At 44.3% G+C, this 25262-nt stretch overlaps 2 long non-coding RNA genes across 4 annotated transcripts in view; one reads left to right on the top strand and one right to left on the bottom strand.

Moving 5' to 3' along the window:
* The window catches only part of LOC308482104, a 61311-nt gene extending 53420 nt beyond the window's left edge, over nt 1–7891 (top strand). The window contains exons 4-5 of one of the 2 annotated variants that reach the window (XR_013989021.1): nt 2401–2517; nt 7791–7891. This is a non-coding gene — a long non-coding RNA (uncharacterized lncRNA). The remainder of the gene's footprint in view (nt 1–2400; nt 2518–7790) is intronic. The other variant, XR_013989020.1, reaches the window with a different exon arrangement.
* An 8509-nt stretch (nt 7892–16400) lies between these two features.
* The window catches only part of LOC308482105, a 34572-nt gene continuing 25710 nt past the window's right edge, over nt 16401–25262 (bottom strand). Inside the window, exons 2-3 of one of the 2 annotated variants that reach the window (XR_013989023.1) lie at nt 18871–19020; nt 16401–16765 (exon numbers count right to left, since the gene is read on the bottom strand). This is a non-coding gene — a long non-coding RNA (uncharacterized lncRNA). Of the gene's footprint in view, nt 16766–18870; nt 19725–25262 lie in introns of those variants that run through there. The other variant, XR_013989024.1, reaches the window with a different exon arrangement.

Genomic DNA, 25262 nt, shown 5'->3' with positions numbered 1-25262 from the left:
TCAGGTTTACAGAGTTGTTCCTGAAGGCATACTTAGGTTACATAACAGATAAACTATATACTAGATAGTAGTGAGTCATGAGAAGACCACATCCGAGCAGTTATCAGTTAACACTCCTAGCAGCAACCGACCAACCGACAAAATGCCTGCCACATAGAGGCAGTTAGTCCTTTCTTGGAATGTTGGACTTGACTGACAACTTTACAGTGGTACCCTGGGTTACATACACTTCAGGTTACATACGCTTCAGGTTACAGACTCCGCTAACCCAGAAATAGTGCTTCAGGTTAAGAACTTTGTTTCAGGGTAAGAACAGAAATCTTGCTCCGGTGGCGCGGTGGCAGCGGGAGGCCCCATTAGCTAAAGTAGTGCTTCAGGTTAAGAACAGTTTCAGGTTAAGAACGGACCTCTGGAACGAATTATGTACTTAACCCGGGGTACCACTGTTTATCCCACACACACAATCAATCAATCTGTAGCTGAACTGGGTTCCACACAGTCACAAAAACAAAACAAAAAGCCACAAAAACGCAAAATAAATAGGAAAAACAGACAGACCTCAGCATGGCACTCAAAATGGAAGCATAACACTCAGTTCGGAAGCATATCAAGGAACTTCTGAAAAAAGTTCGCAAACCGGAACACTTCCAGGTTTGCAGCAGTCGGGTTCCAAGTTGTTCGACTACTAAGCCATTCAAGAACCAAGGTACCACTGTATTTTAAATATACCAAAATTCCAATTTTCACTTTTAAAAAATCCCTCACAAATTGAGTACTTTAGTCCTGTAGGCATCCCTTGGATGCCTCCTGAGCTGTCAAATACTTCAGAGCCATTGCATGTCATTTGTCTAAAGCTCCCACACTCAAGTCACCTATAAGATACTGTCGAATACTCAACACCATTCCATCCCGATTATCAAAATCCGACCAATGCCAAATAGTAGCACATGTCAACTATCAAATAGAGTCTGATTTAAAAAAGCCACTGCATGTTAGCCATCAACTAAATCAAGAGATATTTCCAACTTCTAATTGCTATTTCATGCCAACTATTGCACTCTGTCAAATATTAGCTACTGAGCATCAAATATTTTAGTTTAAATAACACTGACTCACGTGCAGATAATCTAAACATTCGGCAAGTGCTCAGAGAATATCTGAAGAATACACACCATCAAGATTTTCAGAGGGAAAAAGTGGGGAGCAAGTTGTTTTATCTGTTGCTTAGTTGGAAGGCCTGGCCGGTCCCCCAAGTGCTGGTTCTGAGGTTTGTTCTTGTTCTTCGACTCTTTCTGAACGAGTCCTCTCTCCATCTTAAATTTCCTTGGGGGTCATAAAACAAATTTTATCTGCTCCATCGGGCAACACTACTCAACATCCCACAGCAATGTTGTGCAGCTAAGTACATGTCAAGAACATCCTGTTAACCCTTTGGGGTGTAATGAATAATGTGCAAGAAGATCGATGCCTTCATTTTGAGAAGGGCAAATGAATGTAAAGAGAGCTCTGGTAGCTCTCAAGACACCATCATATCAAGCAGGGTTATCCTGGTAGAGAGTCAGAAGGGATGGTGGGAAATCAGATGCTAAATGACAACTCTGTATTCTCAGAACGTCTGGGTGGCTCTAAGTTATGGGGACAAAATTCATGTTTCCCACCGAATGCCTGTTACGCCTAAAGAAATGTATAATGTTTGCTCTGTGTGTGAGAGTTAGAGAACCAGCCCTGATATGCAAGAAGGTGAAGTGGCTTGCTTCCAGAGTAGGACGGGGTGAATCTACGTGTAATTATGCTCCCTTCCATATCCACCAGGACACATGTCTTCCAGGACATGCTGCTGGGCGAGTCATATTCTTCTTCTTCTTTGGAGATCACTCGTAGCTGAGTAAGATTGTCTTCCATAAACATGGTTTTAACAATGAGTCCGTAGGTGACTGTGGAGGCCAATTCTGGATCCACACGTCCTTCCACAGTGGGAACATTGGTTTCTGGACAGGAGTTGATCACAGTGTGGATTTGCCAAGCGTGCCTTCCTCTTAGCACGTTTCTCCCTTGTGTCCTGAGTTTGAGTGTCTTCAAAGCCCATGACACCTTTGGTAAAGGCTGTTCTCCAACAGGAGCACTCGCAGGCCAATGTTTCCCAGTTGTCAGTGTTTATACTACATTTTTTTAGATTTGCCTTGAGACAGTCTTTGAACCTCTTTTGTTGACCACCGGCATTACGCTTCCCATTTTTAAGTTCGGAATAGAATAGTTGCTTTGGAAGACGATCATCAGGCATCCGCACAACATGACCAGTCCAACGAAGCTGATGTTGAAGAATCATTGTTTCAACACTGGTGTTGTAACCATAATCAAACTGGTGATGTAACCCATGCCTTGCTCTCACCCTGTAAAAAGGGCTTTTTTCAGGGCAAGAGCACCTCATGAGAAGCGCAAGATCGCAGCACCCAAAATGGCCACCAAGATCTTGCACGAATTAACAGGATGTCCTGTTTTTTCCAGGGCATTTGGAAGGTATGATTTGCATTAAAAAAAAAATTAACTCAAAATAGTATCTCAGGGCAGGTCACAGTCAAACCAAAAAAATATGAAAACAAACAGTAGAAATAAATCACTGATTGAACTGCAAAAAAGGCCTCCACAACAGGTACATTCACTTGAATCAGAAAACTCCGGACTCAAGAGTCATCCCTGATCCCGTTACTTAAGAGATTTAACTTCTAGAATCCCAGGAGAGAGAGCTGAAATATGGAGAAGTCCAGCTCATGCATGCTTTAAAAAAAAGGGGGGGCTTTTAAAACATCTCACCAGAAAGCATTGAGACTGTGTTTTACTGAGAACAGGAACATGAAAACAGGGACACTCGTCTGAATATGAGGACAGTCTCTGTGCATATGTTCCCTCATGACTGTCAGAGTTGGACCATGGGGAAGAGTTTGAGATAAAGATCTATTTATCTACATAGCCAAATTATTTGATTAAGCACCTCCTTTTGGTTTAGTTTGGGGGGTTTTCACAAATGGCATCATTTCAGAAAAAAATAGAGGTGGGAATGTTAAGATCCCCCCCTCAAAAAAAAAAAATCAGTATGATTTGTATTAATTGCATGTAATATGACCTGCTTCTATTACCTACTTCTCTACAAAGCAAATAGATATTTCTTAAGTGACTTGTATTGCACAACAGAACCCAAGAGACCTGGAGCATTTCAGGGTGACTTTTCCATTTTTCTCCCCTAAATTGATTTTTCTTTTTAACAGTCTATAAATTCAATTATTTTCATTGTTGGCAACTTGGCTACACAATCAGCCATATCTGCAATCGATTAAGTCAAAGTTTTTTGAATGGAACCCACTGAAAGCAAATGAAGAAGTTCTTCATTCCTATTGAAATCAATGGATGCTAAGCACACAAACTCTAAAACAAAATCTAGCCTCCTGTTGGTGCTTGTAGAAAACAAAGTGAGGAAAGATGTCTCTTTCTCATGTGTTGCTCTTAGTGAGACCATGCAGAAGGTCCATTCTGAAGTTTCTTTGAGGGCCCTACTAGGAGAGCATATCCAAGGGGTGTTCCAAATAAATGTTAAGAATAAATATATATAATAAAAATGATGTAGCATTTCTATAGCACTTTAGAATCAGGACTGGACACTGAGGTCCAGCTCCAAGGGCCTTCTGGTGGTTCCCTCACTGCGAGAAGTGAGGTTACAGAGAACCAGGCAGAGGGCCTTCTTGGTGGTGGCACCCACCCTGTGAAATGCCCTCCCATCAGATGTCAAGGAAATAAACAACTATCTGACTTTTAGAAGACATCTAAAGGCAACCCTGTTTAGGGAAGTTTTTAATGTCTGATGTTTTATCGTGTTTTTAATATTCTATTGGAAGTTGCCCAGAGTGGCTGGGGAAACCCAGCCAGATGGGCGGGGTATAAATTATTATTATTATTATGAAACAAGTGCAGAATTTCAGGGTGGTGGCAAATTCACCCCAAAGGACTACAGATATATTTGACAAGAGTCACGTGTGAATTTTTAATAGGAGTGCATTTAGAAGGATTTCTTTCATGATTTTAACTCTTATTAACCAGAAATCTAAGCTGCGCCAACATACGTGGTCTGGAAAATTCTTTAAAATGCACATCTGGGGCTGGAAAGCTGGGAATTCCTCCACTTAATCCTTTGACATCTCCATCCAGAGTTGCCAAGACATACTAGCCCAAATATTCTTCCTCATGGCCATTGGCCAGAACATAGAGGAGTCCAGATAGACTTCCTTCCTGGGATCTCCCCCTTTGGGTGCCATGTCTGCCATGCTAGTCAGGATATGACCATGAATCAACACCTGTACTGTATGTTTGAGTTAAAGGCTGGATCTGCTCTCCGCAACCTGGTGACATCCAGATGTTTTGAACCGCAGCTCTCACCAGCCCCAATGGTCATGTTGAGCATCATATGCGAACAAATACTTGACTGGTGCTTCGCTCAATTAATAGCCATTTTATGACGGTGCCGTGCCCACCCAAATCCTTTACAAAAAGGAAGTCGGCAGTTTGGGCACAGACAGTTGCCAGGTGTCTTTCTTACAAAGGTGTCACTATTTTACTTCCCATCTGTGATTGCTTCAACATTTACAAAAGGTCATTCTCTATCAGAGTGACAGTTACATTTTACAAAATGAGGAGAAATTTCCGTGCGGCAAAAAAAAAGTAATTTGGATTGGGGGTGAAATACATTTCTTCAGCGAGAGTGAAAATCTTCTGTCCTTATTCAAGACAGAGGGAAATGAAGCCATTTTATGGGACCGGCTGTCGACAGCTCAGAATTTTTATGCTGCTTTCTAAATGCTATAGGAGGTTTCTTGGTCTTCCAGGAAACCACTTATTTACACGGGTGTTTTATACGGAGAAGGATATTATTTCTCATAAGACCATTCAGAAGAGACCTCAGGAACTGAATGATATATATTTCAAATTTACTTCCTGCGTAGAATCATTTTACATCAAGGAGTAGCCATTTTATTTTTATTTAACAAAATTTATATACCGCTTTGTTGTAATAAAACCTCCAAGAGGTTTACAATAAATATTTAAATGATTGACAAAGAACAGTTTAATACAAGCAATTAAAACATTTAGAAAATAATAAGATTTAACAAGAGACTAAACCACAGAGCCTAGGGCTTGCTGATCAGAAGGTTGACGGTTCGAATCCCCGTGAACTCCCGTTGCTCAGTCCCTACTTCTGCCAACCTAGCAGTTCGAAAGCACACCAGCACAAGTAGATAAATAGATACCACTCCTGTGGGAAGGTAAACGCCGTTTCCTTGTGCTGCTCTGGTTCGCCAGAAGCGACTTAGTCATGCTGGCCACATGACCCGGAAGCTGTACGCCGGCTCCCTCGGCCAATAAAGTGAGATGAGTCGGCCACGACTGGACCTAATGGTCAGGGGTCCCTTTACCTTTACCTAACAAGAGACTAAAACACATCAACATCTATGTGCCTGGATAGGCTTGCCTAAACAAAAATGTTTTAAGCAGGTACAGAACAGAATGCAATGAAGGTGACTGATTTCAATATGCAGGAAGTTCCAAAGATCAATTTCTTACAACTGCAGAATAATGAGTATTATGTGGCACTTGAAAAAGTGCCAGTTCCACAGTTCGAAGCAGTTGAATTGGCAGATGTGGAGTAAGCAATTGCAGAAGCAGACAGCTCCTAAACTGATCAGGGCTTTATATCCTAATAGTAACAGCTTGAACCAGACATGGTAGCCAATAGACAAGCAGTGCAGATCTCTGAGGAGGGGTGCGTTTTGCAGACAGGGTCTCACTCCTGTCAGCAGCCAAGCTGCAGCATTCTTTACTAATTCCAGCTTTCAGATCAAGCAGTCAACGGTGATCAACAGTATCAAAAGCCACAGAGAGGATCAAGAATCTCTGCCCATAATGGAAAGTACCATATTTTTTGCTCTATAAGACTCACTTTTTCCCTCCTAAAAAGTAAGGGGAAGTGTGTGTGCGTCTTATGGAGCGAATGCAGGCTGCACAGCTATCACAGAAGCCAGAACAGCAAGAGGGATTGCTGCTTTCACTGCGCAGCGATCCCTCTTGCTGTTCTGGCTTCTGAGATTCAGAATATTTTTTTTCTTGTTTTCCTCCTCCAAAAACTAGGTGCGTCTTATGGTCTGGTGCGTCTTATAGAGCGAAAAATACGGTACCCTCATCTTAAATCTATTTCTGTTCATGTCACTTTCGCTTCATTTATTTATTAAATTTATATCCCGCCAAAGGAGCGCAGGGAGGCAAACAACAAGTGATAAAACAATAAAAATATCTTCAACACGCACACATTGATTCGTCAATGCATCCCTCCCATTTCTACATTCATCTGTGACTTTAAAAGAAAGGTCGTACAGAAATATGTATTTTTTTCTCCGATACGTATTTCAAAATACGCATTTGTAAGTGCAGCTTTGTGTCGTTTGGAACAGAGAATTGCATCACAAAATTCAGAGACGTGAGTAATTTGAGGGGTATCTACATTCCAATCCACACATTAACCCCAGAGGTGCAGATCAGGTTAGGTCACGTCAGAATTCACAAATAATCACTTCCTTGAGCACCCGCTGCTCTAGGGCACATCCTGAAAGTATACCCTAGGGCAGGTATCTTCAACCTTTCCAGACCCAGGACCCCCTTTCAACCCAAACATGCTTTGGGGGATGTATTTCTTAATCTTTTACCATATATTTGCAGAGTGGTGTCGGGATCCGTGCTGAGGAGGGCGGCACTGAGGAAGAATTGTGGGAGCCACCCCCTCCCCCTGATCCTGATCCTGAATCTTCCCAGGACATCATAGATTTGGAACAGTGGTTTGCAGAGGGGCATAGTTCAGAAGGCAGAAGCTGGGAAATACTGGATGGGGAACAGCTAGCAGAAGAAACCCTAGAAGAGAGACAGTTAACAGATTCGCAGGCACTGGATAGCATCCACCCCCCTTCTCCAAAGTCACGGAGAGCTCAGAAAGTCTCAGAACAGAAAGCACAGAGGGTACAAGCTCAGATTACAAGACATAGGAGTGGCGCAGATTAATAGGGACGGAGGGGGGAGTATCCCTTAATTGGGAGCACCGCCATTTCTAAGAGATGTGTTCTTTGCTCTCTCGCTATGATTATAAAAGGTTCTAACTGGTAAGGCATTCCTTTTGTTTGATCTCTTATCTACTGCCACAGGGGGAGGGAGCCTGCCAGGTGGTCGTGCTCCTGTTGCAACCCACCTTGGATCTGGCTGCAGCCCACAGATGGGTCCCAACCCACCAGTTGGAGGACAGTGCCCTAGGGTAGCTGTGGATCTTCAGGGGTCCTTGGATTCCAACTCCCATCCATCCCACCCAGCATGGCCAACTGATCAGAGCTTATATAAATTGTAGCCTGGCAATATCTGGAGAGCCACAGATGCCTCTTCCTACTGCTGCCCTAAAAGATGCCCACTCTCCTAGATCTGTTCATTACCAGAGGATGCCATCTGCATTGGGATACCTTTCTTTCAAGGGCTTGTCTACCGCTGCTGATCTACTCACTGAGGAACTCCCTCAAGCGTCCAATGAATCTCCCCCCCCCCCATCTTCTTCACATTTCAGAGGCCACTGATCTGTATACCTACACATGGTCCAGCAAACACTGATCTATATTAACACCACAGCTTAGCTTTGAAAACAAAAGCAGCACAGATAACAAAAATACAGCCTTTAAAATATTTTCTTTTTCTTCCCTAAATGTTGACATTTCAAGGAAGCTGAGCACCTCCTCTGCAAAACTGAAATTCTCAAAGTGAGAGAATTTCCCGAAGACTGAAGAAGGAGGCTTTTCCATGACAGATGGGTCTGGCGAGTTCTTTGTGGAATAATAAAAATAAATATGTCAGCTTGTCATTAAAAGAAATGGGTTGTCATTCTTTTTTATTAGCGTTGCCTGTGACCCAGGGTTACCTATTCTGTATAAATAGGCTTGACAGATATCTTGATTTCTTCTTTCTTTACCAGGGGGCGGGGGAGACAGTATTGTATCATTTATAACATTGTGAATGGATTAAGGTTTGCTTTCCCAACGTTTAAATGGCTTTAGATTCCGTAAAATGCAAATGGAACATAACTGACCAAGCCTGATATTTACTACAGAACTGTCATTCCCAACTTGGTGCCCTCCCAATTCTCATCAGACCTGACCAGCATGGCAAATGTAGTCCAAAACATCTTCAGGGAACAAGATTAGGGAAGGCTGTTACAGAATATAACAATGTTTTGTGGGGGTAAATGAATGAGCATCAAGTATTTAGTTTCTAAACACTAGTGAGCAATGCCATGCAAAATAAGAGGGAGAGGGAGAGGCTGGTATTCCATATCATTGAGTACCATCACAAAGTTCTGCTTAGAATCATAGAATCTTAGAGTTGTAAGGGACAACCAAAGGTCATCTAGTCCAACCCCCTGCAATGTAGGAATCTCAACTAAAGCATCCATGGCAGATGGCCATCCAACCTCTGCTTTCAAACCTCCAATGAAGCAGTGTCCACAACCTCCCAAGGGAGACTGTTCCACTGTCAGAAAGCTTTTTTCTTCTACCTAAAGCAGGCATGGCCAAACTTGGCCCTCCAGCTGTTTTGGGACTACAACTCCCATCATCCCTAGCTAACAGGACCAGTGGACAGGGATGATGGGAATTGTAGTCCTAACAGCTGGAGGGACAAGTCTGGCCATTCCTGACCTAAAGAGAAAGAAGGAGCTATCAGGTCATTCCAAATAAATACAGTGGTACCTCGGGTTACAGACGCTTCAGGTTACAGATGCTTCAGGTTACAGACTCCACTAACCCAGAAATAGTACCTTGAGTTGAGAGCTTTGCTTCAGGATGAGAACAGAAATCGCATGGCGGCAGCAGGAGGCCACATTAGCTAAAGTGGTACCTCAGGTTAAGAACGGAACTCCGGAACGAAATAAGTTCTTAACCTGAGGTACCACTGTAGTCACATTTTGGGGTCTGGTCCTTTGAATTAAAAATGACTGTGGTATGAAATTTACCACAGGTATGAAATTTACAGGTATGAAATTTACGGCATGTAATGCCCTAAGAGAGAATATTATGAAAATGATATACAGGTGGTACATAACCCCAGTCAAGCTTGCAAAAATCTACCATTTGCCCGATAATAAACGTTGGAAATGTAAAGAAACTGAAGGTACATTTTTTCACCTTTGGTGGACGTGCCCAAAGATTAAGGCTTTCTGGGAAATGATATATAATATATATATATTATATATAATGATATATAATGAATTAAAAAAGGTATTTAAATATACCTTTTTGAAGAAACCAGAGGCCTTTCTCCTGGGCATAGTCAGCCAATCGGTGTTTAAAAAGGATAGAACTTTCTTTATGTATGCCACAACAGCAGCAAGAATACTCATCGCAAAGTATTGGAAGACACAAGAGCTACCCACACTGGAGGAATGGCAGATGAAGTTGATGGACTATATGGAATTGGCGGAAATGACTGGCAGAATCCGTGACCAGGGAGAAGAGTCGGTGGAAGAAGATTGGAAGAAATTCAAAGATTACTTACAGAAATACTGCAAAATTAATGAATGTTAGAGTGATGTTGGATTGAAATTAAGTGGCTTCTAGCTGTACAGGCTTTAAAATTATATATAGATCAAGATTAAGGATTAGGATTAAAAAGGCTAAAAGAATGGAAAATTGGTTTTTAATATGTAAAAATTTAAAGTTATATTATATTAAGATTAAGGATTGGGATTAAAAAAGAGGGAAAGGAATTGCTGGACAAACAAACTGAATTGGAATACAAAAGAGGGAGGTATGAGGAGGTCCAGAAAATAAGTAAATTCAAAAGTAGTGATGAAAAGATGGAATTGTTTTTAACTGTTTTTTCTTTTTTTCTTTTTGTATTTTGTATTGTGTATTTTTCTTTTTACTTTTAAATTCTTTTTTATTGATGTGTCTCTTTTTATCTGAAACTTTAATAAATATCATTTTTAAAAAAATGAATTAAAAATGACTGTTTCCAGAATTGCACAGCTGGATAAAGCCAGTTTCAATCAAAGGCTTTCACAGGTCCTTTGAGGAACTATGCGGTAGCAATGAGGATATCATCCAGAACAGCAGTGAATTACAATCAGGTCATCCAGGATGTTGAACTAGGTGTCTTCTGATTTGTGCACTGGGTGGGGGTATTGGTTTTTGTTATTATGTTTTGTATTTTTATTTTGAGGTTTTATGTTGTAAACCTCCCTATGACCATCAAGTGAAGAGGAGTATATAAAATTTAATAATAAAAATGATGGTGATACTACACTGGGTACACTTCATTATGAACTCTCCAGACTGAAGAAAAGGAGCAGTGTTTTCTTCCCAATTACCACCTTCCACACAGCCCACTAGTTGCCCTCTGATGTGGCCTGTTATCATCATCATCACTTACGTTAATTATTGTTTATTAAATAACTGCCCCCAGTCAGGCTTGAACCTTTGCCCAAAAAACTAGGCTTGCATGTGGGACTCCTTCATCTCTCTAGGTATCTCTACTTGTTTGTCTGCCTCTCTATCCAGCCTCTATCCAGTCCTTTCCAGTCTTCCAGCATCCATGTCCATCAACTTTTCCGTCTCCTGCTGCCTGTCTTCCCTCTTCAGGCCTCCTTCAGATGAAGTATTCATTTCAGATTCTGACCTGTAATGACTCTGCCTTAAGGATGATCCTCCTGAACTAAGGTCCGCTTAGGCCCACGTGTGGAATCTTCACAGGGCCAGCCCACCCAAGAGGCAAGGTGAGGCAAGCACCTCAGGCAGCAGGAGGGAGCCGGCGTTTGTCTTCAGACAGCTTCCGGGTCATGTGGCCAGCATGACTAAGTCGCTTCTGGCGAACCAGAGCAGCACACGGAAACGCTGTTTACCTTCCCGCTGGAGCGGTACCTATTTATCTACTGTATTTTCGCTCCATAAGACGTAATCTTTTCTTCCTAAAAAGGGGGAATGTCTGTGCGTCATATGGAGTGAATGCATGGTCCCTGGAGCTGAATTGCCATGGGAATTGGTGTTGAAACAAAGCCACTGATCGTTTGCCGATCGGGGAGAGAGCTAAGGGACGCTAGAGATAAAGGAGGCTGCCTGGGAGGGGGGAGGTAAAGACAGCAAACTTGCAAAGGGGGTAAACAGGAAGACTAAAGCAATAAGGAGAGAAATTAGAAGAAAAGGAGGAGCAAAAAACTGCTCCAGCTAAGGAAAAGACACTAAGGCAAACAAGAGGGAAGGGAGTGTAGAAAGGAAACAGCTGATTGGTGGAATCAGAAGAGAGATCAGGGACATCGGAGGCTGACTGGGAGGTAGAAGGTAAAAGCCCATGGAACCTCAGAATTTTTACATTGGGTCACCCCAAATTCACCATCAGATCACATAGCATGTCCATGTCTACAGCCTGCACCAAAAAAATCACGCACCCACTGTTGCGTTCAGAATATATATTTTTTTGTTTTCCTCCTCTAAAAACTAGGTGCGTCTTATGGAGTGAAAACTACGGTACTTGCACTTTTTGGCATGCTTTTGAACTGCTAGGTGGGCAGGAGCTGGGACTGAGCAACGGGAGCTCACCCCATCGCGGGGAATCGAACAGCCGACCTTCCGATCAGCAAGCCTTAGGCTCTGTGGTTTAGACCCACATCCCTCAGTCATGGTAGGGTTGCCATATTTCAAAAAGTGAAAGTCCAGACAAAAAAGTTGCTGGTTTTTCCAGACATTCCAGCGTTTTCTGTCCAGACACTGTTTCGGATGGCCGAATCCCAGCAATGTCCAAGAAATTCCAGACGTATGGCAACCCTATTGTGAGGGACCCTCTTCACCCAAAGGAGAGTCAGGTGGCTACAGAGGGAAAGGTAGATGGGCAACTTATCTTAGAATGCAATCCATTATTTGAATCCCAAGTCCCGTTCTGCTAGATTTGAGGGAACATGTGGAGGAGACTAGCCTGGAAAGCGCAGTGGGTTAGAGCATGGTGCTGATAACGCCAAGGTTGCAGGTTCAATCTCCATATGGAACAGCTGCCTATTCCTGCATTGTAGGGGGTTGGACTACATGATCCTCAGGGTCCCTTCCAGATCTACAACTCTATGATTTTGTGACTTGCGCTTTTCATTCCAACCAATTTCAGGAACACCGAATTCAAATTCTTTTTGAAGTATTTCTTTCCCAGCTCGTCCCCTGTACTTTTAATCTGCACAAAACGAAAAAGGGAGGCGTGTTTTCCTTCTCTTGTGTGCTGGGACTTCATAACTGCATTGCATTCTTCCTGATTACCACATACAACTAATCCTAACAGAGATGCTGCGGCTGAAGAAAGAAGATACTGTGTTCAGTTTCCAGGACAGGAGAGAGAGAGAGAGACAGAGAGAGAGAGGCCCTACCGTGAAAGTCCTGAAAGGTGTTTATTTTTGGACACCATTTCCCAACCCTGGTGCTCCTGTCCCTGGTGAGCACACCGTGTGAAAAGGCACAGTGCAGCTTTCAGACTGCGTCAGTACTGTCTAGTGTGTGAGAAGAAGGTAGATTTTGATGCCTGATTGACCTGAACTCCTTCCAAGTAGTTTGCTAAATTCCCACCGGTTGAGAAACTGCAGAGCTAGGAGGGCAGAAGATGGAAACCACAGGCCACGATAATTGTACCAAAGCCTGCTGAGATTTTCTTAACCACTTCCAGTAAAAGGAAAACGTCCCCTAGTAACAGGGGCAAGTCCCACAAGAAGGACCGAAACACTATGTTCACTCATATATGAATAACACTTATTTTATCACATGAAGTTATGGATCCAGGTGCCCTAATGGAAATATGTTGGGGGGTTTTAAAAAGGATTAAGCAAATGTTTTGCTGGGTAGAGAATTTCCACTTTCCTACAATATATCCTTCATATGATGTTTGTGAAGGTGCCGGCTTCACATTAGACTGGTTTTGCTACGGCATTGATACTGCTAAATAAATTACTTGTGGGTGGCAGTCACCACCCTACCTGTGGCCAGCAGCAATGTTGCTTTTATGAGCATTGAAAGCAAAGTATTTTTTGCCCGGGGGAAATGCAAAGGGTTTTTTTTCTGTACCCTGTGTATCAGTACAAGAAATATTCTAATGATTATAAAACACTCACTGGTAATCCTGGGAATTTGACTGTTGTGGCCCGGCACAGCCAGGGCCGTTTGGGGGCCGTAGCCATTGTGTTCCCACAAGGCAAGACACAGTGATAACAGCAAGAACCTTTATTGAACTACATAACTGGACAACAGGGGCAAAACAACTGCTTATATACATTTCTGTAGGCCTGGGCCACTCCCACTCCCAACGTGATTGGCTGTCTAAACTTCCAAGCTGTGAGTCATAAATCAGAATTTAAGGGCCAATGGCAGAGGCCCAAATCCTGACATGCTCTGTGATTGGATATCATGCATCGAATCAGAACACAGGGGCTTAGAACCCTTAGTCCAGACTCAAGCTCAGGCAAACACAGACCACTGAATACATAACGCCCCTCCAGCAGCCATGTTGGCCTCTGGGAGCCTTGAATTGGCCAGTCGAAGACAGGCTGGGAGGTGTGGCCTGACTGGTGGACCCGTCAAAGGCATCACTCAGGTCTGCCACCCACACATATAAAGCAGCCACGTCTGTGGCAATTTATAGCAGTTTTGAAGAAGGCCATGCTTGCTTGTGGGCTTAACCCCACTGATTATGCCACCCATTCCTTTCACAGTGGGTCAACCCAAGGTCACAAAACTTACCCATTCCTTCTGATTATCCTTTTTCCAGTTTTGCCCCCCATGGAAATGTGGATCTGTGGCTGCAGCATCATGCACTGGGCGGTTGTCATGGCAATGCCTTGGAGTCACCACCTCAGCTTAGATGCACAAGCTCATCTCACCTGGTTCGGCTGCAGAAGAATGTGCTGAGATGGCCTGAAGCCTTTGCTCACAGCACAGATTGTGTGGGACCGCCCTACGCACTGATTATTTAGCTTGGAGAAAGCGATCTGGGCAGCAGGAAGGGCACTGGCCTCACCTTTACAGCAACTGCGGGTCTCAAGGCTTAGCATACTGCTCCCCACCCACCCCCCGTGTTTCCTGACTTTGGTCTGATATGTTGGAGTGCATTCGAAGGGCACTGTGAAACCTGCTTGGGTCAACCGGCTTGGAAAAAGATGAACAGGGCTGTGCTTGGAGGTTTGGGAATTCCACACACTGGCATTGCATTTAACAATGACAGTCTGTTCTAACCAGACGGGGTGCATTTTTCATCCACTGAGCATGAGGTGTGCTTGTGAGTGTGGCGATCATACAGAGTCCCCGGACGTTTCACCGTCTATTGATCCCTGTGCCACCATTTTCTTCCTTGCTGCCACCACCCAGGCCCTACCTGGGACAATACTGAGTCCAGTCAGGGTTAAATCGGAACATAAACTTCTGTTTATTTATTGCAGTTTAACAAGCGTGTGGTTTCATAAACAGTATCCGTCAATTACATTCATGGGGTGCCTATAACTTTCACCACCTGCTCTCACTCACTAAAGCACCTCTCTGATATTTACTTGTCTGCCTAGCCCCTAACTGTTCCTGACTCAGCCTATTTCGTTACACTAACTCAACCTACTCACAACTCTAGCCCAATTCACTCCCACTCCAACCAACCACCCAACTCCCAACAAACTCCTCCCTTTGCCCCCCCCCAGCTGGTTTTATAGTCCCACTGACTCCATCCCCCTGGGTCCTGACTAGGCAACCTGTTTAACTATTTCACCTTCAGTACTCTCTCATATAAGGGACGTGGGTGGCACTGTGGGTTAAACCACAGAGCCTAGGACTTGCCAATCCGAAGGTCGGCGGTTCGAATCCCCGTGACAGGGTGAGCTCCCGTTGCTCGGTCCCTGCTCCTGCCAACCTAGCAGTTTGAAAGCACATCAAAGTGCAAGTAGATAAATAGGTGCCGCTCCGGCGGGAAGGTAAACGGCGTTTCCATGCACTGCTCTGGTTTGCCAGAAGGGGCTTAGTCATGCTGGCCACATGACCCGGAAGCTGTACGCCGGCTCCCTCGGCCAATAAAGCAAGATGAGCGCCGCAACCCCACAGTTGTCCACGACTGGACCTAAAGGTCAGGGGTCCCTTTACCTTTACCTTTTACTCTCTTATATGTTAACGTCACAGTGAGATATTGCCAACCCCCTTTGGAGTTGGTTGCAGATGTGGTTTGGCAGATGTGGTTTGGCAGTGACCCAACAGGAAGGGGCCAGCTTGGGTGGCAGAAAAGGCATTGGGTTGGATCCCTACTTGAAGGTGGGGGTTGGGAGCCCATCCCCCAATGCAAGGGGTCCAGGAGGGGGTACCTGTCCAGATACCCAGACAGAGGCTGATGGGCCATACGCACTTCTCCAGAATGGTGGTCCTTGATGGTTGCCCCGATTTGATGCATGTCATAGAGTGACCTTTAATCCAGAGTCGACCTGACCAAAATAATCAACCAGCAGCTGGGCTGCTTGATTCAGGATACATACCCAGTGCCTACAACTTTGACTGGGATAGCTCAGTTGGTAGAGCTTGAGACTCCAAAATTCAGGGTCGTGGGTTTGAGCCCCATGTTGGGCAAACTATGAACCTCATCGTCTCTTCCAACTCTGCAATTCTGATTCTGTGAAAATGATTTACCTGTAATCAGTAAAAGTTATGGCCTATTCAAACCCATGTTCGTTGTCCTGTGCCTTTATTAACTTGTCTCACTGAGGGCTTCAACAGTCGTGGACTCACTGCCCCTGGGCCTGCAACCAGAAACATTTTTTGGTTGTAGGATCTGAATCAACCTCATAAACTTTCTTATCAAAACAGAAAATGTTATTTTGTTTCCTTCAGCTATTTTAACCATCCTCTCCTCCTTCACTTTCATCTTTCAAAATAGGAGGAATAATGTTGTCCCTTTTGTGTACTAGTTTCTAAGGCTTCCCCTTACATTCAGAATATTTCTGCTTCAAAAAAAAAATGCATTTTTTCCCCTGTTCCTGAAACATATCATTTAACTTGACATGCTCTTCCCTAAAATTTCAGTATTGAGTCGAAATGGCTCTTGCTATGCTTATCTTCAGATTCTTCTCTTTTTTAATGTGCATAACTCCTTAAGCAATATTCTGATTTCTCTCGGCTAATCCCAGTTTCAAATATTACAAATACTACAAAGAAAGCTTGTGTGTCAATGGCAGAGCTGAAGGTCCCAAATTGTTGGGATTCCCTGCCTGAAACCCTGGAAAACTGTTGCCAATCAGTGTAGACAATACTGAGCATTACGGGCAAGCAATGAATAAATTTGCAACAGACTTAAAACGCATCAAAATAAATGTTTGTTATCCAGTATATGATCTGTGGAATTCTCTACCACAGAATGAGATGATCAGCAATGGCATAGCCAGGCTTTCAAAAGAATGCCACCGGCAGTGCACACTTCTTAGCAATATTCCTCTGTGAATAACGCAGTAATAGACAAAGCTTCACTGGTTTCTATCCAATCAGCATTAACCTTGGAAGAACTTCACCTTTGACATTAAATTCCCCCATGCTGAGAGAGCAGCTCAGTCTCCAGCAAAGGAGGAAGGGAGAAATGGGGAAAGCTTTCAACAAAAACACTGTGCTGCAACGCAGAAGCTGGCCGGGCTGAGTTCTCCGTTTGCAATGCACTCCAAGCACTGGGGAGGCAAAGTAAAGGGGATGGTAAGTAGAAAATCACCCTCTACAGAACTGAGAAATTAAAAGGCTGGTCAACTCATGAAAGGTTCAGGGAAAGGGTGGGGAGAATTTTTTCTGTTAAGGGCAGCATTCCTGCAGGAGAGAGTCACATGCCATCAGTGAGTGGGGTCAGAGCCAAATGTGGGTAGGGCAGGGCCAAAAGTTGGGGGCCACCCTCTCTCTCTCTCTCTCTCTCTCTCTCTCTCTCTCTGTCATGCTCTTTTCTCAGCCCAGATCATGACTTTATTGTTCTAGCTAAAGGCCATGAGAAACTTGTAGCAGAATAATAATATTAATAATATTGATCATGATAAGCCACCCATCTGACTAGGTTGCCCCAACCACTCTTGGAAGCTCCCAGCAAAATATTAAAAACACAATAAAAGCACAAACATTAAAAACTTCCCTGTACAGGGCTACCTTCAGATGTCTTCTGAAAGTCATATGGTTACTCATCTCCTTGACATCTGATGGGAGGGTATTCCACAGGGTGGGCGCCACTACCAAGAAGGCCCTCTGCCTGGTTCCTTGCAGCTTCACTGCTCGCAGTGAGGGAACCACCAGAAGGCCCTCGGTGCTGGACCTAAGTGTCTGGGCTGAATGATGGTGGTTGAGATGCTGCTTCAGGTATACAGAGCTGAGGCCATTTATAATACAGTCGTATCTCCGCTTACGTATCCCTCTGGATACGTAAACTTCGGGATGTGAATGTGGCAAACCCAGAAGTATTATTCTGGGTTTCGTCATGCGCACATGCGCAGAAGCAGTCCTTCGGTTGCGAATTCCTCGGGATGTGGCCAGACCTCCAGAATGGATCCCGTTCGCAACTGGAGGTGCCACTGAAGTATAATAGAATAATAGTCTCCAGGGCATTGCTTTCATTATAGCTTGTACTGTTGTTATGGCCTGTCCATCTCATGCCCTGCTGTTGTCCTGTTTTGCATATCTGGGTCTGACTCTGAATCTGTGAGAGTCAGGGGAAGAGGCTGTGCATTAGTTAGTGTCAGGCAGCAGAGGAACCAACCCCCACTGCAGGTTGTCAGGAACGGATAAGACAAGGAAAAGTCCTTACCATCTGCTTTTTATTCAATATTTACAGAGAGAGGCTTGAGAATGCAGCCTCTTGGAATAATGGTGTTGTCCCAAGTAATTCTCCACCCCCCTTTTCTCCCACTTCCTCATTCATCAACAGCACACACACACACACATACACACACACACACACCTTACAGTTGCTGCTTAGAGCCATCTGTCTCCAAGCTCTTTGCTCACCTACTTTTAAGGTTCTCTGGGTTCTGGGAGATGGTGGGTCTGGAATGCTTTCTAGTGATAACGTGTCTGCCAGCTGCTCTGCCTCCTCCTCCTCCTCTCCCGTTATTTCCCAACTTTTCCCCTCATCTTCCTCTGAGCTGTGACCTCCCTCAAACCCCTATTGTAATTCTGAACTGTCTTCTTCTTCTCTGGAAGGGTCAGGCTGAGGAGGTTGTCTCCACCATTTCTCCTCTGCCCAGTCCCTGACAGCTAGCATGGTGAAGTTGTTAGGAGATCTCTCTGTACATATATATCTTTACTTCAAAGACCAGAATAACTCTATGAGGTAGATAGCAGTTTTCAGCTTTGTCTTGTGTCTGGAGACCATGAACACTTTGTTACTTTGAGCTGTGTGGGAGATGAGTTTTCCCCTTAACTGGGGACTCTGGAAGAAGCTGTTCTGCTGGGAGCAGGAAATCTCTGAAGACTGCATCACACTGGTTGAGGTGTGGTGAACTACCAACTGACTTCCACAAGTCACCAACTCTAAAAAGTCATGGTTATGAGTAGATCTTCACAGTAAGGTGTTGGTAAGGTCAGAGGGATGTGGAGAAGACTTGTCCAAGACCTCTGGACGGCAACACTTTGGCTACCCTTGAACTAGATGGTCTTAGCTTGATTCAAACCCCTACATTCCTGTTCTTTGGAGAAAAAAACCTATGACAAAATCCCTAAAGCTGAGAACAACTGGCAGGTAGATGACTTACAAAAAGAAAAGCTGCAGTGAATACATGGAAGCATAATGAACACTTACATGAAAATCGGGAACAATTCAGTATGATGGGGAAATGCAACAATTTGTAGATGTTCACATGTTTCCTCCTTTCGGTATTGACAGTTTCCATTTTTCTCATTCAGACGACTTTAAAATTCATGAAAAAAGTTCCTAGCCCCCGATTCTGATCTGTAATAAAGTTGCATAAAGTTCATTAGATATTCATGCGATAGTGAGAACGGTTTTGGTGCAACGGAAAGCTGACAGCTCACAGACAGCAGCCACTGATCAGGCGAACCGTATTGGTGATGCACTTATAAAATTACTTATTCATAATGCAGGCATGGAATACAATGAAAAATAAGGTACATTATGTTAGAAAGCATTTTATTGTCTCCTTCTGTATCTCATTTTATGCCGAAGCTCGTAAATGGATTTCTTTCTAATGACATAGCCGTGTTATTATCAAAGTGCATATTGTACTGCCCAAGATGAAAGCAGCATGTTTGGAAATCCAATTACAAATTCTTTCAATCAAAAAAAAAAAACTACTGTGAAAGCATTTGAACATTCCTTTAACCCAAAAGGATCAAAATTACAGGTAAAATGTGAGTTTAATGTGGAGGGTTGTGTGCGCTTTCGGTTTCGTATTTCTATTTCGTTTGTTAACTCCTTTTAAAAAGCAGGTTAGGACCTCTGGCAGTTTGTTCCCGACATGGCATTATAAATCAACAATGGGAATATACATTAATTCCATGAATGGGCATTGTAACGTTAAGTAGCTTTCTTCAGATTAAAAATATACTCGTCACCTTATAGTGTGTGTTGGCAAAGTAAGGAAAACAATGGCAAACAATCCTCTCCCCTCCTGCCCACCCTTTCTGGTGCTACTTTGTAAAATCATGACTGAAAATAATAACTCCTTTACAACACATACATTTGCTATGACTCTAATGACACCAACAGGGTGTGTGGTGCTGTGGTCTAAACCACAGAGCCTAGGGCTTGCCGATCAGAAGGTCAGCGGTTCAAATCCCTGCAACGGGGTGAGCTCCCGTTGCTCGGTCCCTGCTCCTGCCAACCTAGCAGTTTGAAAGCACGTCAAAGTGCAAGTAGATAAATAGGTACCACTCCAGCGGGAAGGTAAACGGCATTTCCGTGCGCTGCTCTGGTTTTCCAGAAGCGGCTTAGTCATGCTGGCCACATGACCTGGAAGCTGTACGCCGGCTCCCTCGGCCAATAAAGTGAGATGAGCACCGCAACCCCAGAGTCAGTCACAACTGGACCTAATGGTCAGGGGTCCCTTTACCTTTAATGACACCAACATTTATTTGCTCATGTGAATTTGCTAACTATACTCAGGCTACTATTAATAGTGGGAACTGGAAGAAAACACAGAACAAAATCTATGTCTGCACTGGGTCAATTGGGACCCTGAGGTGCAAGCAAACATATACCCAGGAGTTCAAACCCCTGATTCAAACCCCTCCATGGCCAAAATATTTGTGGGAGGGGCATAACTCAATGCCAAAATATGTACTTTGGATGCAAAAGATCCCAGAATCCAATCCCTGGCAGCTCCAAGTGCCGCTGGAAAAGACCACAAGTCTGAGACCCTGGAGAACTGATGCCCACCAGTGTAGGTGATGCTGAGGAATTCTGGACTTTTTGCAATAAGGAAAGTGAGGGGGAAATGCACTGAAAATTATGGGGTAACCTTTGCTTTGACACACATCATCTAATCCAATCAGGATGAATGCTCAGTAACAAGTCACCTGGAAGCACCCCAAGTTATGGGGGGGAACCCATCATGCTTCTTTCTTTCCTGTTCTTTGGGTGCCAGGAAGTTAATCCTGTTCTTTGGCTTTTAATGGCATTTGATAACTGGTTCCAGCTTTTAATGGGGTGCCTGCTATGTTAGGATTATGAGTCACCAGAGCATCCTTACCTTTCCTTCTGCTTCTTTAGTCATTGCTGTTTTTATCACTATCTTGTTTTCCTTATGCAAAAGGTGTGATATATATATATTGCAAAAATAAGTAGCTGATGAAATGCCCATGTAGAACACAGGAGGGTGGGTTTCTGAGAGAGCAGGTAAACCTTTGTCTTCCCACACTCTGAAAGCAAACCATCTCAGGTGTTAAAAATAATAATAAAGTATGTCTCCAGTTTTAATTCAAGGGGAAAATGAGCCTCAGCTATCAGGATTTTGGGAAACAGTGAAATAAGCAGCGTCTGGACAGAAGTACAAATTCCTGTCAACCTCACTATGAACAGTCACTGTATATCACTGAACTTTTCCTTCCTTTCATCCGCACAAATCTTTGTTCTTGCACAATGATTGTCAGCTCAAGAGGGGTGTTATTTTTAAACATTGCTTATTGCATGGATGGAACTGGTTGCCACTGCATCTTCAGTGAACTGTTAGGAGCCCTTGAAAAACTCTGTCACTGTAACTTCTTTGTGTGTGCTCAGAATCTCCTGTCACGCTAACATGATGTTCAGCTATCATTCTGTAATAGTTTCTCTAAGCTTTTCTGTCTCCCATCCAGGCTTGGCCTAGCCTCAGCATATTTCTATTTTATTCCTAGCATAACATCAGTTAGGTCATCATTTCTCGTCCTATTGAAATCACTGATACACTTGACTTGGTGTTTCAAAGTTTCCATTCCTTCCTTAAACCATTTTTCTCCTTGCATCATCTTCAACCATTACAATTTTTTTAATATAAACAAGTAGAGAGGGCTCCTTCAGATGAAATATTTGCCTACACAGAGGCTACCGCATATCCAGTCTTGACTGAGCATTTATTCTGATTTGTTTGTATGGCGCTTATATTCATCCTGCACCCATCCTGATTTCTCTGCAAGGTATTTACACATCTTCCCATTAGCCATTTATGCATTCCACACTTTTCAATGCATTTCCCCATCACCTTCCAAACTACAAAAAGCCTGGTTCTTTTATCAAGTTGATTTGTTGTGTTAAGGAGACAGAGCCCCTTCAATGTGCTTTAATTCTACAAACCTAAAGTTCCATGATGCCTGAAATATACTCAGAGTCGAGAGTGGATTTCATGCTCTTTATTCAGCTTATAGTGGTGAGGAGGAATGGAAGTTCCCCCAAGATGTCTGCTTTATATACATTATTTACACAATGGGCCCCACGTGATTGGCTAATTCCGGGATTCTTCTGTAGGCCAATCAGGTTGTGGATTCACTTCCACCTGGAGCTGGATTGGGTGGCTCCTGTGGACCAATCATACTGCCGCATTGTTCTAGGACCAATCAGCCTGCTGCATTCTGAATCCTATTGTTCTAGGACCAATCAGACTGCTGCATTTTGGATCCTATTGTTCTAGGACCAATCAGACTGCTGGATCCTATTCAACTCAGTACATAACAATGCCCTTGAACACCTCTTGCAAAATACTGGCAATCTGGAGACACCAAAAGTGATGTTCTTCTTGGAAAATTTCCATCCGCCGGCATTATTTCATTGCTGGAAGACATTGCGTTAAGAAAGTCACAGGGGAGAGTCTCCAAGACTGGGAGGCATTTGTGAAATATTGTGCGCCCAGGCGGAGACCCCCAGGCAACACCCAGGTGGAATAATGACTCATGACAACGTGTTATGGCAGTGGTGTCCAAACTTTTTTCAAAGAAGGCCAGATTTGATGAAGTGAAGGGCCGTGGGGGCTGACCAGAAGGCCAACCAGAGTTGTTGAGCTTTTTTTTTAGGATTGAAGTTGTTGAACTTTTTTAGAGTTGGAGTTGTTGAGCTTCTTTTAGGATTGAAGTTTTTGAGGGTTTCTTTAGGATTTCACCCCAGTAAATAAACTGCCACAGGGGCTGGATTAAACCTCTGAAACGGACTTTGGACATGCCTGTGTTATGGGATTAAAATTGGCCACAACTTTATTAAACTTTCAGATGTAGGAAGACCTTGGCTTAGGCATTGGGCCTAAGTATATACCTCCCAGTCCCCAGCCAGGCATCTGGGGCACATCAGGGTCATCCAATCTGTTTGGGGATTGGGCTGGCTCTGGAAGACGTATGTTTAAGCAGACAGCCCGCCCCCCATTTCACTGCAACACAGGGGAGTGCAGTGACAACCTTTCAGCGTATTGCCACTGACTCCCCTCAACACAACCCCTTTAAAGGGGAACCCTGGGATCGCCACCACGGGGGAGGGGCAGTCACTGCTTCATACACCCACCCCTTTAGGGAAGATAGACTAAAGGATTCTGCCCAAGGCCTATCACCACCACTTGAGACCACAAAATTGTGGTCTCGCCACGAAGACTACCTACACCTGAAAAAACCCTTAACAGTCCAACAACCATTCCAGGAGGCCATGCCTGATGTTGTCCAATCAGTGTTCCTTTCCTGTGGTGGTAAGGTGCACTCCGTCAGGCCTAAAAATATCCCTTCTGTAGGTTTTAATGTCCAGATGCTTCACGACTCGGCCCCCAAGACGCAAGATTGCCGAGTGGATAGTCCTGTTAATTTTTTTCCAATGTGGAATTCAGCCTGGATGGTTTGTGAGCGCCCCACCATTGCAAACGTGGAATATGTTCTGACCAACGGATGGAAATGCTAGGGTGCATGGCATGGAATTGTTCCAAGTCCATGATCACTGTTTTTGCCAGCACAATGCCCTTGCACACAACCAGGGTAGGCTTCACCCCCTTTTATGCTTAAAGAGCGGACCAAACCCTTACTTGGTCCACTCCCCTGGCTACACCTCCCCAGTCACAATTGGTTCTTTGAACTGAGGTTTGGTGGGCACCTCAAGGTTTGCGACTTGCGGAGGCAGTCCAGGAGTGCTCTGCCAGGAGTCTTGTAGGATCAGGGGTGCTATGCGTGGGCATGCAAAGGGCGCCCTCCATTTGATGTGAAGAGCGGTCACTTTCTTTCATCATGAGCCACGGATAAGCATTCCAAACAATAGTGTGGTCTACTTGTGGAATAGTGTGGTGTACTTGTGGGACGTGGGTGGCGCTGTGGGTTAAACCACTCATCCCTATTCCTCCTCCTCATATCTTAAGACTAATGCCTTAATAGGGTCACCTATCCATTGACCCTGAGATTTCAAGGGTTTTGTACAAGAAATGGCGCTGTGGGTTAAACCACAGAGCCTAGGACTTGCCGATCCGAAGGTCGGCAGTTCGAATCCCCGCGATGGGGTGAGCTCCCGTTGCTCGGTCCCTGCTCCTGCCAACCTAGCACGCTCCAGCGGGTAGATAAACGGTGTTTCCATGTGCTGCTCTGGTTTGCCAGAAGCGGCTTAGTCATGCTGGCCACATGACCTGGAAGCTGTACGCTGGCTCCCTCTGCCAATAAAGCGGGATGAGCACCACAACCCCAGAGTCGGTCACGACTGGACCTAATGGTCAGGGGCCCCTTTACCTTTACTTGTGGAATGTATTGTTTTAGGCTACAGAGGAGCAGTCCTTTTTTTAATGCTTTCCCACCAAAGTGGAGCCCCTAAGATTCTTGGAAGGTGCCTTGTAGACCTTCTTCTGGCAACTCCTGCAGCCAAGCTGGTGCCAAATGTATTACTCGGCTTTCCTTTGGACCACATCAGTGAGGCAGAGAGAGGGGTCTTGTCATCTAGGCAGCCCAGGACCTCCAGACACACTGCCCAGGCTTGCACTCCAGAGAGGTCACTTCAGTGATGATAATGCAGTGGTTGAACTTCACCCCCCAGAGGCACACTCCATTTTCTCTGGAGGTAGACAGATGCCGACAAACACCATATATGAAAACTGTGTGTGAAAGGAGTGGGGAGCCTATGGCCCTCCAGATGTTGCTCAACCATATTGTCTCTCACAGTGGAAGACACTGGAAAGAGTAGGAAAGAGGCACAATGCATTTGAAATGAATGGAACCAGTGCATTTTGCACACAAAGGTAAAGGGACCCCTGACCATTAGGTCCAGTCACGGACAACTCTGGGGTTGCAGTGCTCATCTTGCTTTATTGGCCGAGGGAGCCGGCATGCAGCTTCCAGGTCATGTGGCCAGCATGACTAAGCCGCTTCTGGCGAACCAGAGCAGCGCACGGAAACACCGTTTACCTTCCTGCCAGAGTAGTACCTATTTATCTACTTGCACTTCGTGCTTTTGAACTGCTAGGTTGGCAGGAGCAGGGACTGAGCAACGGGAGCTCACCCCGTTGCGGGGTTTCGAACCGCCGATCTTCTGATCGGCAAGCCCTAGGCTCTGTGGTTTAACCCACAGCGTCACACGTGTCCCTTTTTTTTGCAGATAGCATGTGCCTAATTAATCAACAAACTAAGTTGAATCAACAGTCCACTGGTACAGAAAAAAATTGAAAGTGATATGGGTCACCACCGTGCTGAAGTAGGAAAAAGGTCTTACCCTAACTCTCTAACTGCTATGGTTACTGGGGGAAATATCTAGTTTTG

The sequence above is a fragment of the Podarcis pityusensis genome (genome assembly GCF_964106645.2).
Source record: "Podarcis pityusensis genome assembly, chromosome: 7".
Taxonomy (NCBI): domain Eukaryota; kingdom Metazoa; phylum Chordata; class Lepidosauria; order Squamata; family Lacertidae; genus Podarcis; species Podarcis pityusensis.
Note: the sequence above shows the minus strand (reverse complement) of the source record. Positions and strands in the feature narration are given on the sequence as shown.